Source organism: Triturus cristatus, chromosome 11 (genome assembly GCF_964204655.1).
Source record: "Triturus cristatus chromosome 11, aTriCri1.1, whole genome shotgun sequence".
Taxonomy (NCBI): Eukaryota; Metazoa; Chordata; class Amphibia; order Caudata; family Salamandridae; genus Triturus; species Triturus cristatus.
In genome coordinates, this window is record NC_140594.1 from 885,590,105 (window position 1) to 885,604,662 (window position 14,558).

A 14,558-nucleotide genomic window follows, 5' to 3' on the forward strand; every position below is an offset into this window, starting at 1 on the left:
TCTTTGAGTGGTGGTAACCTGACACGTGCCGAAAGAAACTAACATGGGTCTGTGCGAGGACACTGCCATGCACTAGGCCTGGGAGAGGCACCAGATGGCGCGGAGCTGCAGGACGGAGCCACCATGGCACAGACGGCGAGGTGCGACAATGAGGTAAGGAACTAATTCTTCCACATACTTCTTAACAATAAAATACATACAGAATAAAATAGAATTGGGCCTATTGCATGCACCTCAACCAACGACTAAGCTCCAAACAAACTATAATACAAAAAACACACTGGCATACAAATTCTAGCCCTACTAACAAACTGATGCATCCCTGAAGATGTACTTACTAGAGAAAATAGATCAAAACTCAACTTAACTCTACTAGAGAACAGCAATGAGGAACCAGTAACTTTTAGATTCACCAGAATCTAAAAATAACACAAACAGGCTACAAAAAAAGCTTTAAAATTTTCAAAAACTGAAACTGAAAGAAAGAGTATCTTACAATATTATCCAATGTATATAAATACTAATAATGGATATATTTTCTATAAAGTGTAAGAAATAGTTACAAAATTGTACATATATGCAAAAAAGTGTACTATATAAACCTTATATGTCTCTATTTTTAATACCTCAAAAAATTAAAGGACTAATAAAATAAAATTAAAAATGTTAAACGTTTGTATTAGTATGCATGTACATGCATATCAAAAGGTCAACGAAAATGTATATGCAATTAAATATATATTTTCTTTAATTAGTGCAAGCTTAAAATATGTTTGTTAAAATGCAAACTATGTTTTTATGTTTAATTAAAACTGATCAAATAAACTGTGTTTTTTTCTTTTAAAAAATGTAAATGAAATGTTTATTTTTATTGAATTAAATATTAATATTTTATCTAAAAAGTAACAACATATGTTGCAAGTTACATTCATAATTGCTACTAAAAAGGTAACCACATTGGGGAAAGTGTTGGACTGGTAGGGTGAGCCAAAAGGGTGGCGAGCGAGTGGGTGGGAGTTACATTTACTATTCTCACTCCATACTCCAAAAGTTTTGGGCTTTGGGGGTTATATTTACTATTGCCAATCCAAACATAACCACATTGGTGAAAGTGTTAACTTTGAGAAGGTTAAATATACTATTAACACTTCAAACTTAACCACAATAAAGAAGGTGTTGCAGGGCTTGATTTGCCATTCCCACTCCAAAATGAATGACATGGAGAAAAGTGTTGGTAGTTTGGATGATTTTATTACCTATTCCCACTCCAAACTTAAATAGGTTAGGGAAAGTTTTGGACTTTGGGGGTGGGAGTATTTAGAGTTACTTTACTTTAAATTAGTACTGAATTTACATTTCCTGCTCCAGACCTAATTGGAGAAAGTTTTGGACTTTGGTGGGGGCAGGGTTAAATGTACTACTCCTAATCCAAACCTAACCACATTTGATAAAATGCTGGACTTTGAAGGGGGGGTGGTTGATTTACTGTTCCTACTCCAAGCTTAACCACATTGGGGAAAGTGTCAGTCTATGGTGGGGGGAGGCGGTTAGATTTATTCCGAATCCAAACATAACCACATTGGGGGAAGTCTTTCAATTCTGGGAAGGGGTTAGATTTACTATAAGCACTCCACACTCCAAGCGGGGGTGCTTACATTTGCTATCTCCATTCCAAACTTAACAACTTTGAGGAAAGTGGTTGACTTTGGAGTGTTGGATTTACTGTTCCCTTTCCAAATGTAAGCACATTAAGGAAAGCATTGGGTGTTGAGAGTGTTTTGCTTGCAATTCCACCTCCAAACTTAACCACATTGAGGAAATGTGCAGTACTTTGGGAGAGTGTTATTTCTATTCCTGCTCCAAATGTAGCACATTGGGGAAATTCTTGGATTACAAAAATAACATCCGACAAACATATATTTAAAAACAAATAAATAGAAAAACAAATAAAATATACCTACACAAAAATACATTAGCAACATAAATGTGATAATTAAAAAAATTATAAAATCAAAACCACTACAATGAACGAATTTAAAAAAATTCAAAACTGCTATATTAAATAATTCTTATGAAAGAAATCACAAAACGTTGTTATGCATATAAATACATGTTTTTAAAAATATATTTAAAAAACACAAACAATGAAAAATGTAGGAAATAAATTACAATTGAAATTTTTACATTTTTCTTTTACAAAATAATCTATAAAAATCTATATACAAAAATAATTTAAATTCCCAATTTCAATTCAAATTTTAATATCACATAGAAAATGCACTATAAAACATAAAAAATAACTTCCCACCTAATCCCCTTCTAATCCTACAACCTGCTTCTAAATTACATACAATCAAAGCAACATATATAGAAATAAACTAAACAGGTATACTATCAGTGACTTAACTAACAAAGACATCAATAACAAGATTATATGTAACAATATTAAGAAACTCGAAATTAAGTACCCTATGTTAAAGTTCAGCAAGAAAATGACATTCTTCCCTGTGATATAACAACCCACAATATGAACACAATACTACAGCAATACTGTTTACAATATTAAGGTAGAACAGTTAGGGGGCTGGTTGATGACCCAGACCCTCAAGCTGTACTCCATGATTGCCCATGCTATGAACTTTTATGGGATGGGATCAGTGTTGGTCATGTGATGCAGCAGGACAGTGAGGGAAACCATTCCCTAGTGACTTGGTATGTAAATTAACCACTCTGTATTCAGCTGAAGGTCATATTCTTCCTTGATTATATATTATGCAGCTGTTTCTTGGTGTTTGGCTGAGCTGGGCGGGGCATGTAAATATTGAACATGTATGTAAATCTTGCCAGCATTATTTGCTTTATTAAGATATGTAAAATTTCTCACTGTCTCTGTATTTTTCAAAGTCTACACTTACAATTTCTGTCATCCAATGTGTGATGTAGCTATGTTCTACCTTTGAACACCTCAAAAGCTCACCAATTCTCCATCTTTCATAGCATGCTATTGAGGATTGGGGATCCACAGCATTGCACAGGTCTTCACAGTAACAGTCGCGGCCGGCATGGCTTGTGGGTGGAGGAGCGGGGGTCGCGTGAGGAGGCGGGTCATGCTGGGAGGTCTTGCAGGGGGTTTAATTTAATAATAATTTAAAAAAATTAAACTTATCTTTCTGCCACCCGGGTCCTGTGTCTTCTCCGCTCCTGCCCTCCGGCAGGAACAGGAAGCAGAAGCAGGCATCCAGGCTCCCTCCCCATAGCCAATGACAACGCGACAATTAGTGTTCTGATTGGTTGGGACGCCACCCAGCCAGGGGCTTATGGGAGGCCATGTTTTCCATGCAGGCTGCATTGCAGCCTGCATGGAGAAGGGCAGAGTGTGCATGACTGGTTTGGGCGGTCCCAGGGAGCCGACCAAACAGTCTTTGCGCACTCAGGAGTGGGCAGGACACCACTCCTCCCCTGTCCTGCTCGCAGAGCAGCCCCTCCTACCCGCCCACCCGAAACCAACCATAAAATGGTGATAATTGAAAGTTATTACTATTTTATGTTTCTGCTACTCGCAGTGCAAGAAAACAGTGGGGCAACGCTTCTCCGCCCTAATGGAGGAGCCGCCCTTGCACACTAAGGAGAACAAGCAGAACGCATCCTAAATTCTGACAACCTAACCAGCACTGACCACTGTGACAAGGATTCCCCGCCTGCAGCTGGGCAAAAACATGCTTGGTCTGTCCTGTCTTTTCATGTGCGGAGTTTTCTGCCCCAACTGTGGAGTCCCTGAAGTCATAAAGTTACTATTAAATCGTTGCTATGTGAATACCAAAAAAAGAGTGAATTTATTTACACAAAAGTGTATTTTACCTTTGTGATTCTGTCCTGCAATGTTGAATGAATGTTCCCAGTGTCTTCTAATACAGAGGAACTATGTACATTTCCACACATTTATTTGGAATTGTCCTTCCTTAACAGTCTCTTCGTATTTCAAACGAGCAGTTCTTTTGATACACTGTAAAAAACAGCCAGCTAGTACCTTACATGTGTCTTACACCCACTGCAATACTCTAATGCATGACAGTAGAACACAATCCACCCTATAAAAAACCAATGGACACCTAAAAACAAAAGAAAGGAAGCATCAGTTGACGCTGATGAGCTCTGGAATCATCGAAGACATTGCACTTTCAAATACCAATCACCAGTCACACATAAGGGCATATAAAAGACACAAAGCAGACATGGAAATGAATAAGGAAGCACGAAAAACATCATTTCGCTAGGGGTATTGAAAAAACAATAATGGAGGATTGTGCCTAAAAACTGAATCAACTTAACAGGGCTCTTCTTAGAGCCTTCAATTACTCCAAGCAAAAATAAATCTAAAAGGGCTGATATAACACCAAAGAAAGGACATGAGCGGAATGAAAGTTGGCAGGATAGGGCCATATTGGCCCCAAAAGAAGGAGCTTAAATATCTGAAACTTTTCACCCATTGCCTCTGGAATGAAATCACCAGCAAAACAGTGAAGGGAATATATTTAATTGTAAAGGCAGTGAAGCAACTCTCAGATATTCTATAACTAGAGAAAGTGAACAGCTGAGAATCCCCCAGCAGACCAGAAGCAAATGGGGACCCAGGGGGAGCAGGGCACGAGCCGGTCTCCCCCTGGGTATGTTCGCACAATGGAACAGGCCATCAGGTGCAAGCAAGGAGTAATTAGGAAAAGACGAGCGTGCAAGGGAATCTATTTATAGAGGCTGGCTGTGGCGGGAAAACACAATCCACCCTATAACAAACCAATGGGAACGTAAAAACTAAAGAAAGGAAGCATCAGTTGACGCTGATGAGCCCTTGAATCATCGAAGACATTGCACTTTCAAATGCCAATCACCAGTCACACATAAGGGCATATAAAAGACACAAAGCAGACATGGAAATGAATAAGGAAGCACAAAAACACATAATTTCGCTAGGGGTATTGAAAAAACAATAATGGAGGATTGTGCCTAAAAACTGAATCAACTTAACAGGGCTCTTCTTAGAGCCTTCAATTACTCCAAGCAAAAATAAACCTAAAAGGGCTGATATAACACCAAAGAAAGGACAGGAACGGAATGAAAGTTGGCAGGATACGGCCATTTTGGCCCCAAAAGAAGGAGCTTAAATATCTGAAACTTTTCCCCCATTGCCTCTGGAATGAAATCACCAGCAAAACAGTGAAGGGAATATATTTAATGGTAAAGGCAGTGAAGCAACTCTCAGATATTCTATAACTAGAGAAAGTGAACAGCTGAGAACCCCCGCAGCAGACCAGAAGCAAATGGGGACTCCCCCTGGGTATGTTCGCACAATGGAACAGGCCATCAGGTGCAAGCAAGGAGTAATTAGGAAAAGACGGGCGCGCAAGGGAATCTATTTATAGAGCCTGGCTGTGGCGGGAAAACACTCGGGTCGGAGGGCGTCGGGAAGGTAACGATTCTATTTTTGTATTAGGCAGTATTTGTCATCTGCACCATTGTGGGGAAATCTGTTGGGGAATTATGGCATGTCACGAGGCAGTGAGGGAGGCCATTCCTCCCTGCCTGCCTGTGCGGCAGGCAGGGAGGAATTATTTCAGCCCGGGGTTCCTGGGGAGGCTGGGATGGGAGCTCGGCTGGGCCAAAAGGAAGGCTGCGTGCGGTGTATCAGCCGCGGTCGCTGCTTATTTAAAAACATTTCCATTGTCGGTGGGCGTGAGCACAATGCCCAACTGTTACCGGTTCACTCACCGGTTACTGAAAATACACAGGAAGATTCTGCAGTGCCCTCCGCATTATCGCCACTGCTGGGCAGGTTGTGCCCAACCCCTTGGATCACAGCATGCACAGCGCGCTGCAGCGGGCAGGTGGGGGGAACGGTAGTTGGGCGTAACTGGAAGACCAAAGGGAGGTGCCCACGGTAGAGCTTCCTTTGTAACGGTGAAGAGCATCAAGGGGAGGCGGGCTAGGAGTGTTTGTGCTACAAAACCAGGTTTTTCCAGTTAAAGGAGACGGGCCCCTCCTTGGTGGGTTTTGAACTCAGAATTGCTTATGCAAGATAACCTGAATACAGTTACGGTGCAAGGCCAGACATTCTTGCTAAGCGCTGCACCCACAATTTCATATGTATGCCCCCCTCCCAGCTTTGCCCAGTGTTAACATTGCTCATTGTGAAGTGGGAGGTTTGTTATCCGGCAATATGTGCTCTGCTCAGCAGGGTTAGTTTCTGAGGCAGGCCTCCAGTGATGGGGAAGTTCTTTTACAGTCTGAATTTAAGGACTGTGTTAGGCCAGTTAAAGTGCATACATGGTCTCAACAGAAAGCTTACCTGGACGCTTCATTTTTAGAGAGTGGGTCTAATGGGAAGCTGGTTGGGCAACAATTAATTTTCAGGCAGGAATTGGACCAACAATACCAGAGCTTAGAAGGGTTGACGCAGCATAATTTTTAAGTCGGGGGAAGGTCAGTGGGATTGGGTTGAGCGACACATTAAGGCAGGGGCTGACAGTAGGCCCATTATTTTGGTGAGGAAGAGACGTGTGGGCACAATGGAAAAGCTGGGTCCGTGCGACTTGAGGGGGAAGACGCCAGTTTACACCGTGGTGGAGACGGCTGGTGCGAGAGGCTTGCCAACAGAGCACGGAGTGGCTTTTTCACGTTGGCCCGAAGACAAAGGAAGATCTAGAGTGGATTTTCCTTCCATGTCAGAAGCAGATAAGCCTATGTCAAAATTTCAATGGAGATTTTATGATGGTTCGGTGGGTGATGGGGAGATTCCGGCCGGGAGTTGGGATGTTTTTGGGCAACAATGAAGAGCATTTGGATTGTGTAATGGAATGTGATGATCTGGAAAAAGGTGTATTAAAGGATGGGGATTGTGGGGAAGATGGGGGAATTGCTATGCTTAACATGGGGGATCAAAAGGGGTTCGTCGGGGGGGGGGGGGCAAACCAGTGTCTTAGTCTATTGCAGAAATCAAGTGCGGACCGAGCAATTGAGCAGGACACATTAATCGATGGACAGCACCAGGTCGGTTCCCAGGAATTTTGAGGACGTTCGTCACAATTGCCAAATGGTAAGGAGAATGGGGGCAGCATGGGAACAATCAGGAAAACCGCAGAAAGGGACAAGATCTATTGGTGTTGGGGAAGGGAGGTTCTTTGGGTAATGAATTAGACACAAGTACACAAAAGGACTCGCAAGCCGAGGTTGTGCTTAGGAATAAATCAAAAGGGTCTGTGTTAATATTGGTGGTCAGTAGTAAACACAATAAGGAGGTAGCTGATGACCAAACTGATGAGGAGGAGGAAAAAATATTCTTAAGAAATATCCTTACATGGGTCTTGGTAAGCCCTGGGGTTCTAGTTTATCTGAAAAGACAAAAATAGAATTTGGAGACATTGAGTTTGTTGATATCTTTAAACTCTTACATGGAGATATGCAAGACAAGGAAGGCTCTAAAAAAGAGGAATAGGAATTAGCTAAGAGACCTAGGTTTCCCAAGACAATTGAGAATTGGACATCTGCTTTTCTTATTTATGCAAGCATTTATTGTGAAAGACACCTGGGATAGAGCGGTGGATATGTTTAAATACATGGACATAATTAGAAAGGGGCAAATGTAATTTGGTGTTCTTTAAATAGAGGTTTCTGCAACAGACAATTCTGTCGTTATAAGCATGAGTATTCGCAATGTGGGGGGGAAACACCCACTCACCCATTGTTTTGCGGGTCAGAGGTTTAGCGAGCATGGGCGAGGGCAGAGGGAAGAGGCCAACTTAATTGTTTTTCCTCTGGGTGTTGTGCATAAGAAAACTGTGGGGGAATTTCATTCAAAACATCACTTATCCTGGCTGGAGGGCTCGTCTGTCAATGCCTTTAATTCACAAGAAGATTCTAGCGTGTCTTACGCACTAGTGGTCGATACATTGAAGTTGGTCAGATCAGCTGAAAGAGCTGCAAGTTGAGCAAAAAGTGATATACAGTCAGCCTTTCACCTTTTGCCAATCCATCCTTTTGATTTTGAACTTTTAGGCAGGCATTTCCACGGCGCCTTCTATGTAGACAAAGTGCTCCTTATGGGCTGTGCAATATCTTGCGCTCTATTCGAGACCTTTAGCACTTTCTCAAAATGGTGTTTTACCCAGTTTAGTGGTCATATGCTTGTTTGTCAATACTGGGACGACTTTATGTTCATTGGTGTATGGAACACTGATCAATGCCAAAAGGCTTTGCACAAGCTTCAGGTTATGGCTCATGAACTTGGTGTATCTCTGGCTCCTGAAAAAACTGAAGGTCACAACACAAAATTGTCTTCTTGGGAATTGAAATAGACACAAGGGAAATGGTAGCCAGGCTACTAGCGGTGAACGTTCAGGAGATAACGTTGTTCTTGTTGTCTGTGATTAATGAAAAGAAACTGGAGCTTCGAAAGGTGCAGAGATTATTGGGTTATCCGAACTTTGCTTGTAGAGTGGTCAGGGCCGGCAGAACCTTTTTATAGGTGTTTGGGCACATCCTTTTCCAGAGCCTATCTCCCTCATCACAGAGTGTGTATAACCGCGGCTATCAGAGGTGTGGCGCAGCGGACAGGGTGCCTGACTCCGGACCACGGGGTTCACAGTTCAATCACCGGCGGCAGGTTAGCACAGCACCATGTGTCTCTGGGCAATAGCTCGCTTAATCTTCCCGCCGGCCCCCAGCGCCGGGAATCCACTTCAGAGTTAGCTGTGCGCTTTACAAATTCAAGGTTATTATTATTATTATCTGGTTGCAGTTTCTTGCGGCGTTCAATGGAGTGTCTTTGTTTTTGCGGATGAAGATATGTTCTGTCAGTTACAAATATTCTGTGACACATCTGGGGCTTAAGGTTTTGGTATATTCTGGGACAGTTGTTGGTGTTTAGGAAGTTGGCTTTTGCAGTGGTTACAGCAAGGTCACAGCATAGCCTTTTAGAGTTCTTCACGCTACTTGTGGCATTGTTCGTCTGGGAAGAGGAGTTCAAGAACAGATCTGTCCTTTTCATTGTAGACGATTAGGCTGTGGTTGAGTTGATTAACAAACAAAAGTCAAGGGATTTGAAAGTTTTATGGTTTTTTACATACCTTTATGCTGCAATGTCTGCACCTTAACATTGTTCTTAAAGCACGTCACATTCCTGGAATTAATAATACTATAGCGGACGCTCTGTCTTGTTTTCTGTGGGGGGACATTTCGAGTTCTGGCACCTAGGGCAGAACACAACAAGACTCAGATCCCGCAGTGCGTTTTGGGCTGGGGGGAGTGAGGCTAGTCGAATTGATAGAAAACTCAGTTGCAGCATCCACACGAAGAAGTTATCAACAAGCTTGGTAAGAGTTCATAAGTCATGTTATCATTGTTTCACAGGCTGGGAGTAGGGTCTATGAAGAGCATTTTTATTAGGTTTGTGCTGCAGTTGTTAAATAAAGGTCTCTCCCACACTACATTCTCAATTAAATTAGCAGGTATTTCTTTTTCGGACAGTTGTTGTGGGGTAGGGACCTGGTAGGTGGTGTGCTGGGGAAAAAAGTACTTAAAGGTTTAAGTAGGGAACAGAGCGGTACAAAAATGTTGAGAGAACCAGTGACTTTTGAATGGTTAAAGTAAATGTTGTTATAGTTGCCAATTTGCTGTTATGACCAGTTTTAACCCCTTGAGTGCCCATGACGAGATGGTCTCGTCATGGGCCGCGGTTGCGCTGTGCCCATGACGAGACTATCTCGTCATGAGCCCCGCCCGCTAATGAAACGCCCGGCACAGGGCGTGGAAAGGGCGGGGCACTCAAGGGGTTAATGTTTGAAAATTTAGGTTATGCTTTCTGTGGTTGTTTTGGGGCATTCAGAGCATCCGATTCGCTGGGGATAAGGCACACAACAGGTATACGTAGCGATTACGTTTTTCTAGAGCAACACTGATAAAGGATATGGTTGAGGGCATCCAAGATGGATCAATTAGGCAGGTATAAATGGGTTTCATTGAACAAAAATGGGGTGGAGGGCAGTTGCACTGTAATGGAATGTGCTAATTCTCAGAGTTCCAGTTTTTGTAAGCCGGGAATTTTTTTTGCCACTCTAATGGAAACATGATTTAATTGCACAGCTTTTAGAAGTAATGAGGAGGGTGATCAGCAGGTTGAATAAGAATCCTATGCTTTTGGCACACACTCTTTTACAATTGGGGTGGTGTTGGAAGCTGCAGGACTGGGTTGGTCATGGTCGGATATACGTAGGTTTGGGAGTTGGAAGTCAAAGTGTTGTGAAAAATATGTTACAAATGAATTAGTTGTATACTGCTCTTGTATTGTATTTTTCTACCTAGGTTGTGTACAAGGGTTTTTATGTCGGAAAAAGAAAACTGGATAGTGGGACATTCCTTCATAAAAAGGGCAGCTTTATACGCCGAACAACAATTTATGGCACATCTCTTGGACTTCCAAGCGTTAGTCATGTAGTGGTATGGGAGGGAAAAGGGGGAATGCGTTGGGGGGGGTTGTTTCCTTCAGTCTCTAATATGCTTTAGCGGGGGTCGACCTGATGTGTTCATTCATCTAGGTGAAAATGATTTGGTAACTTTATTAGGTTTGTCCTTAATAAAGCAATTGAATTGGCTGTAATAAAGACCAATTGGGGGGTACCGCAGGGTTTTGGACAGAATTTATAACACGTCAACATTGGAGAGGACCACGGAAACATGCAGCAAGGGAGAAAGTGAAAGGTAAACTCAATAGAGCTATGAGAATATTTTGTGGCGCTTTGGAGATTACAGATTATCGTATGGGCATATAACACTTTCAGAGGGGTATCTTTTTCGGGATGATGAAGTTCATTTATCTTAAATGGGGCAAGCATATTCATTACTTGAATTGAGAGACTTGATTGCAAAATATGGAATGAAAATGTATGGTGCTCCAACAGAATTTCATAACGGCTCGCATTACAATTCTCTGAGTGGGGACATGAAAACTCTTCGGTTTTCCTGTGTGGCGGAATTGTTTGGGGGGTGGACAGTCTTGACCGGGTTTATCCATCCCTCAAGAGGGGAGGGGGGAGTACAGGACACGGGAAAAGGGAAGGAAAATGAGGGGGGTTTTCTTTAACATGATTACAGTTCTTTGAGGATGCTTGATCACCATTGGGGGTTTATGTTTTGAAGATATGTTAAGCTGATTTGGGGATTATGATCTAACTGTTTATGCTGTGTTATTTAAAGTTATGCTATGCACCTGTCTTACTAAAGTGCCCTTTTTTGCTAATGAAGAAGTGGTGGGACATGAATTATTGTGCGATGGGGACCCAGGGGGACCAGGGCGCGAGGCGATCTCCCCCTGGGTATGTTTGCACAATGGAAGGTGCCATCAGGTGCAAGCAAGGAGTAATTAGGGAAAGACGGGCGCGCAAGGGAATCTATTTATAGAGGTTGGCTGGGGTGGGAAAACACTCGGGTTGGAGGGCGTCGGGAAGGTAACGATTCTATTTTTGTCCCACCCACCCTCAATATTTTATTACTTTTTGTTTTTCTTTCCGACAAACACTTCATTAACAGGCCTTAGTTTGTGCTGAAACTACAGCTAGAGTTTTTTTTCTGCCACTATAAAACAGGTATATTTTTCCCACAAGCAGATTAGGTAGGTGGAATTTTTGGGGAGGTGGACAGTCTCGAGCGGGCTTATCCATCCCTCAAGAGGGGAGGGGGGATTACAGGACAAGGGGAAAGGGAAGGAAAATGATGGTGGTTTTCTTTAACATGATTACAGTTCTTTGAGGATGCTTGATCACCCTTGGGGTTTTATGTTTTGAAGCTATGTTAAACTGATTTGGGGATTGAATTATGATCCAACTGTTAATGCTGTGTTATGCTATATACCTGTCTTAATAAAGTGGCCTTTTTTGCTAATGAAGAAGTGGTGGGACGTGAATTATTGTGCGAAGTACAGATGAAGACAAAATGGCGACACATTTTCAAAGGAATCGGTGAACAGACATCACTTTTTGTTAAGGTTCTTTTAACATGCGCAGCTATTAGGAGGATCCACTTTGATAATTCGGTTTGATGTAGCCCATAGGTGTGGGACCCATCTGCTGCGATGTGAGTTGATTGCGGCTCAGGACTATAAAGGAGATAGGCTGGCAGGTACACGACTGCACCGCGCGCGGCGGTTATTGTGTGGGTCTCTAATTCCATCACTGTGAGAGGGAATGTGAATCATCTATCCTTTAATCCTCGCTTTTCTGTCATGGGGAATGAGTAATAAACTTTCTCCCACTAGGGTACTTGTCAAAGGTAATTCCATTTCTGACTTCATACCTACAGGTAGTTTAGCGGCATGGAAGCCGAAGGAATACATTAATTCCTCATATTCTCCTCATGAAGCCGTGAAAGGCAAACTGCACTGCCCTCAGACATGCTTTGCATACTGATCAACGTTACTGAAATGCTTGTACATCTGATAACTACAATGGGAACTCTCGGAGAGAATATATATAGCACTTCTAGTATGTTATATTGCTTTCCAAATGGTTTTACCTAATTTGGCTACAAAGAACCCGAATACGAGTTGCATAGGGTAGTGGTACTGAAATTATTAGATCCTAAATCAATTGCACCAAGGACAACTATATTCGGCTCCAGAATGGGGAATAACCATGCAGTCCCAGAATAACTAGATCCTCTTACTCGTGAGGGTTCCCCATTGGGATCAATCCTGATCCCATTTACTACCTGCTGTGAGCACCTTGTAGATGGGAGTGGGGGCCAATACCAGGCTGGGCCCGGGGTGGCAGTGTTTGAATAGGTAGGAACTAGACTTCCATTCTGTTGTCATGCTCCAGGATGGGGTCACTCTGGGCCGGGCTCTGCTTGTACCGTAGGCTGGGCTCTACCTGTCACACGTTCAATTTCACAAGCTAACTTCTCTGGCCAGTAAAAGTGTCACGTGTGTCATTTGTGTTCCAGGTCCAGCTTTTACTGGGAAGTGTACAGGACAATTATTTTACTATCAGCCAGATCAGTGTGGGGTGGGGTCCTGTTTGTTACACTAGTACAGTTATTTGTGCCACCTTCTCTGATGGTCTAAAATCTGGGACTACCCATGCCTTGCCACACATAGTCCTGCAGCAGTGTTCAAAGGCAGAAAGTTATCTTTTCATAATCCGTCTGTGAGCAAGTGCAAAATATCAGAGATGGAGGAAAGTGGCATAAAAAATAGAGACGCGGGCTCACCAAAAGCTAAGTGCATCCAGGGTCTATGAGAGGATAGGTTAATATGAGAAACCCAGCTCATGAGTGAAGTAGGCATATGTGCACAGAAATGAGGTGAAAAACTTAGACCCAAAGTTGTTATTTGACCCCATGTTATATGTGGTACCTTCCCCAGTCATGGCTTTCCAGCCACCATAGGTATGTAAGATATGATTTGTCATTCATTATAATGAGAAAAAACTACATGTCCCAGAATGCAAAGAGCTCTTGACTAAGATCCTAGAACTGGCTAAAGTTGCCACAGATCCCATTAGTCAACTTGAGATCTAGAGAGAATGATGTGTATGTGAGATGTGGTGATGCAGGGAAGGGATAGAGAGGTGAATGTGCAGAAATAAGGGAAAAGGGGCAAGTAAGACGGTCAGTGTTCAAAGGAGCCTTTAAGGGGGGGTAAACGCTGGTTGATTAAATAATTTTGCAAAACAATTAATAGCTCCTGCCTAGTATGCTGTGTAAAAAGGCCCCACCAAATCTTAAACCCCAGGCCATGGAAATGCCTGTGGCAGCCATGTTTGCAGGCAGCCATATTTAAATGGGGTTATGCGGCATATAATTCCACAACGATCTCATGAGTATAGTGAGTAACAAAGACCATCTATTTTGGGTTTGTGCTCTTCAACTGGCATTTGATTGTAGAAGTCACTTGCAGGAAGCCTCAGAGGTGGTTATTCTTCAGCAAAAGTTTGACAAACCCTCTCTTTGTGTTGCTGATTCATAAATACTGGGATCCTTCACATAATCCACCGCATCTCCTATCTTGTAAAGGAGTATTCCAACAAGGAGGGCATATTTTAATAGTACTACTTGCAATCTGACTACATAAATAAATAAATAAAAACTGCTGGGAAATCTTATGACTACCACCCTTACTGTGGTTGTGGTACTTTAGAATTTGGGACCGCGTAGGAGGCAGGGCCCTACCCCTGTCTATTCCGGTATTAGCGAACCGCGAATGGTCAATGCGGTATGTACAAGTGCTTTGCATAACATTTCATTGATAAATGCACTATGTATACGATGTTACACATTGACTTCGTGGGTTCCATCTTGGAGCGGTGGCCATCTTATGGTTGCCCTCACATAGGCTACACATTACGAACAAATACGGGCCTTTAGAACACATGTGCTTTCTATTTGACTTCTGTGTTCTGTGCAGCTTGGCTCCGCTGCCCCAGGTCAGTCCGGTCCCACGAGCTCCCCGTCCTACGGCCACCTGTGATTAGCATCAGGGTTTGACACACCATAAAGCCTTTTTCATCCCACACAAG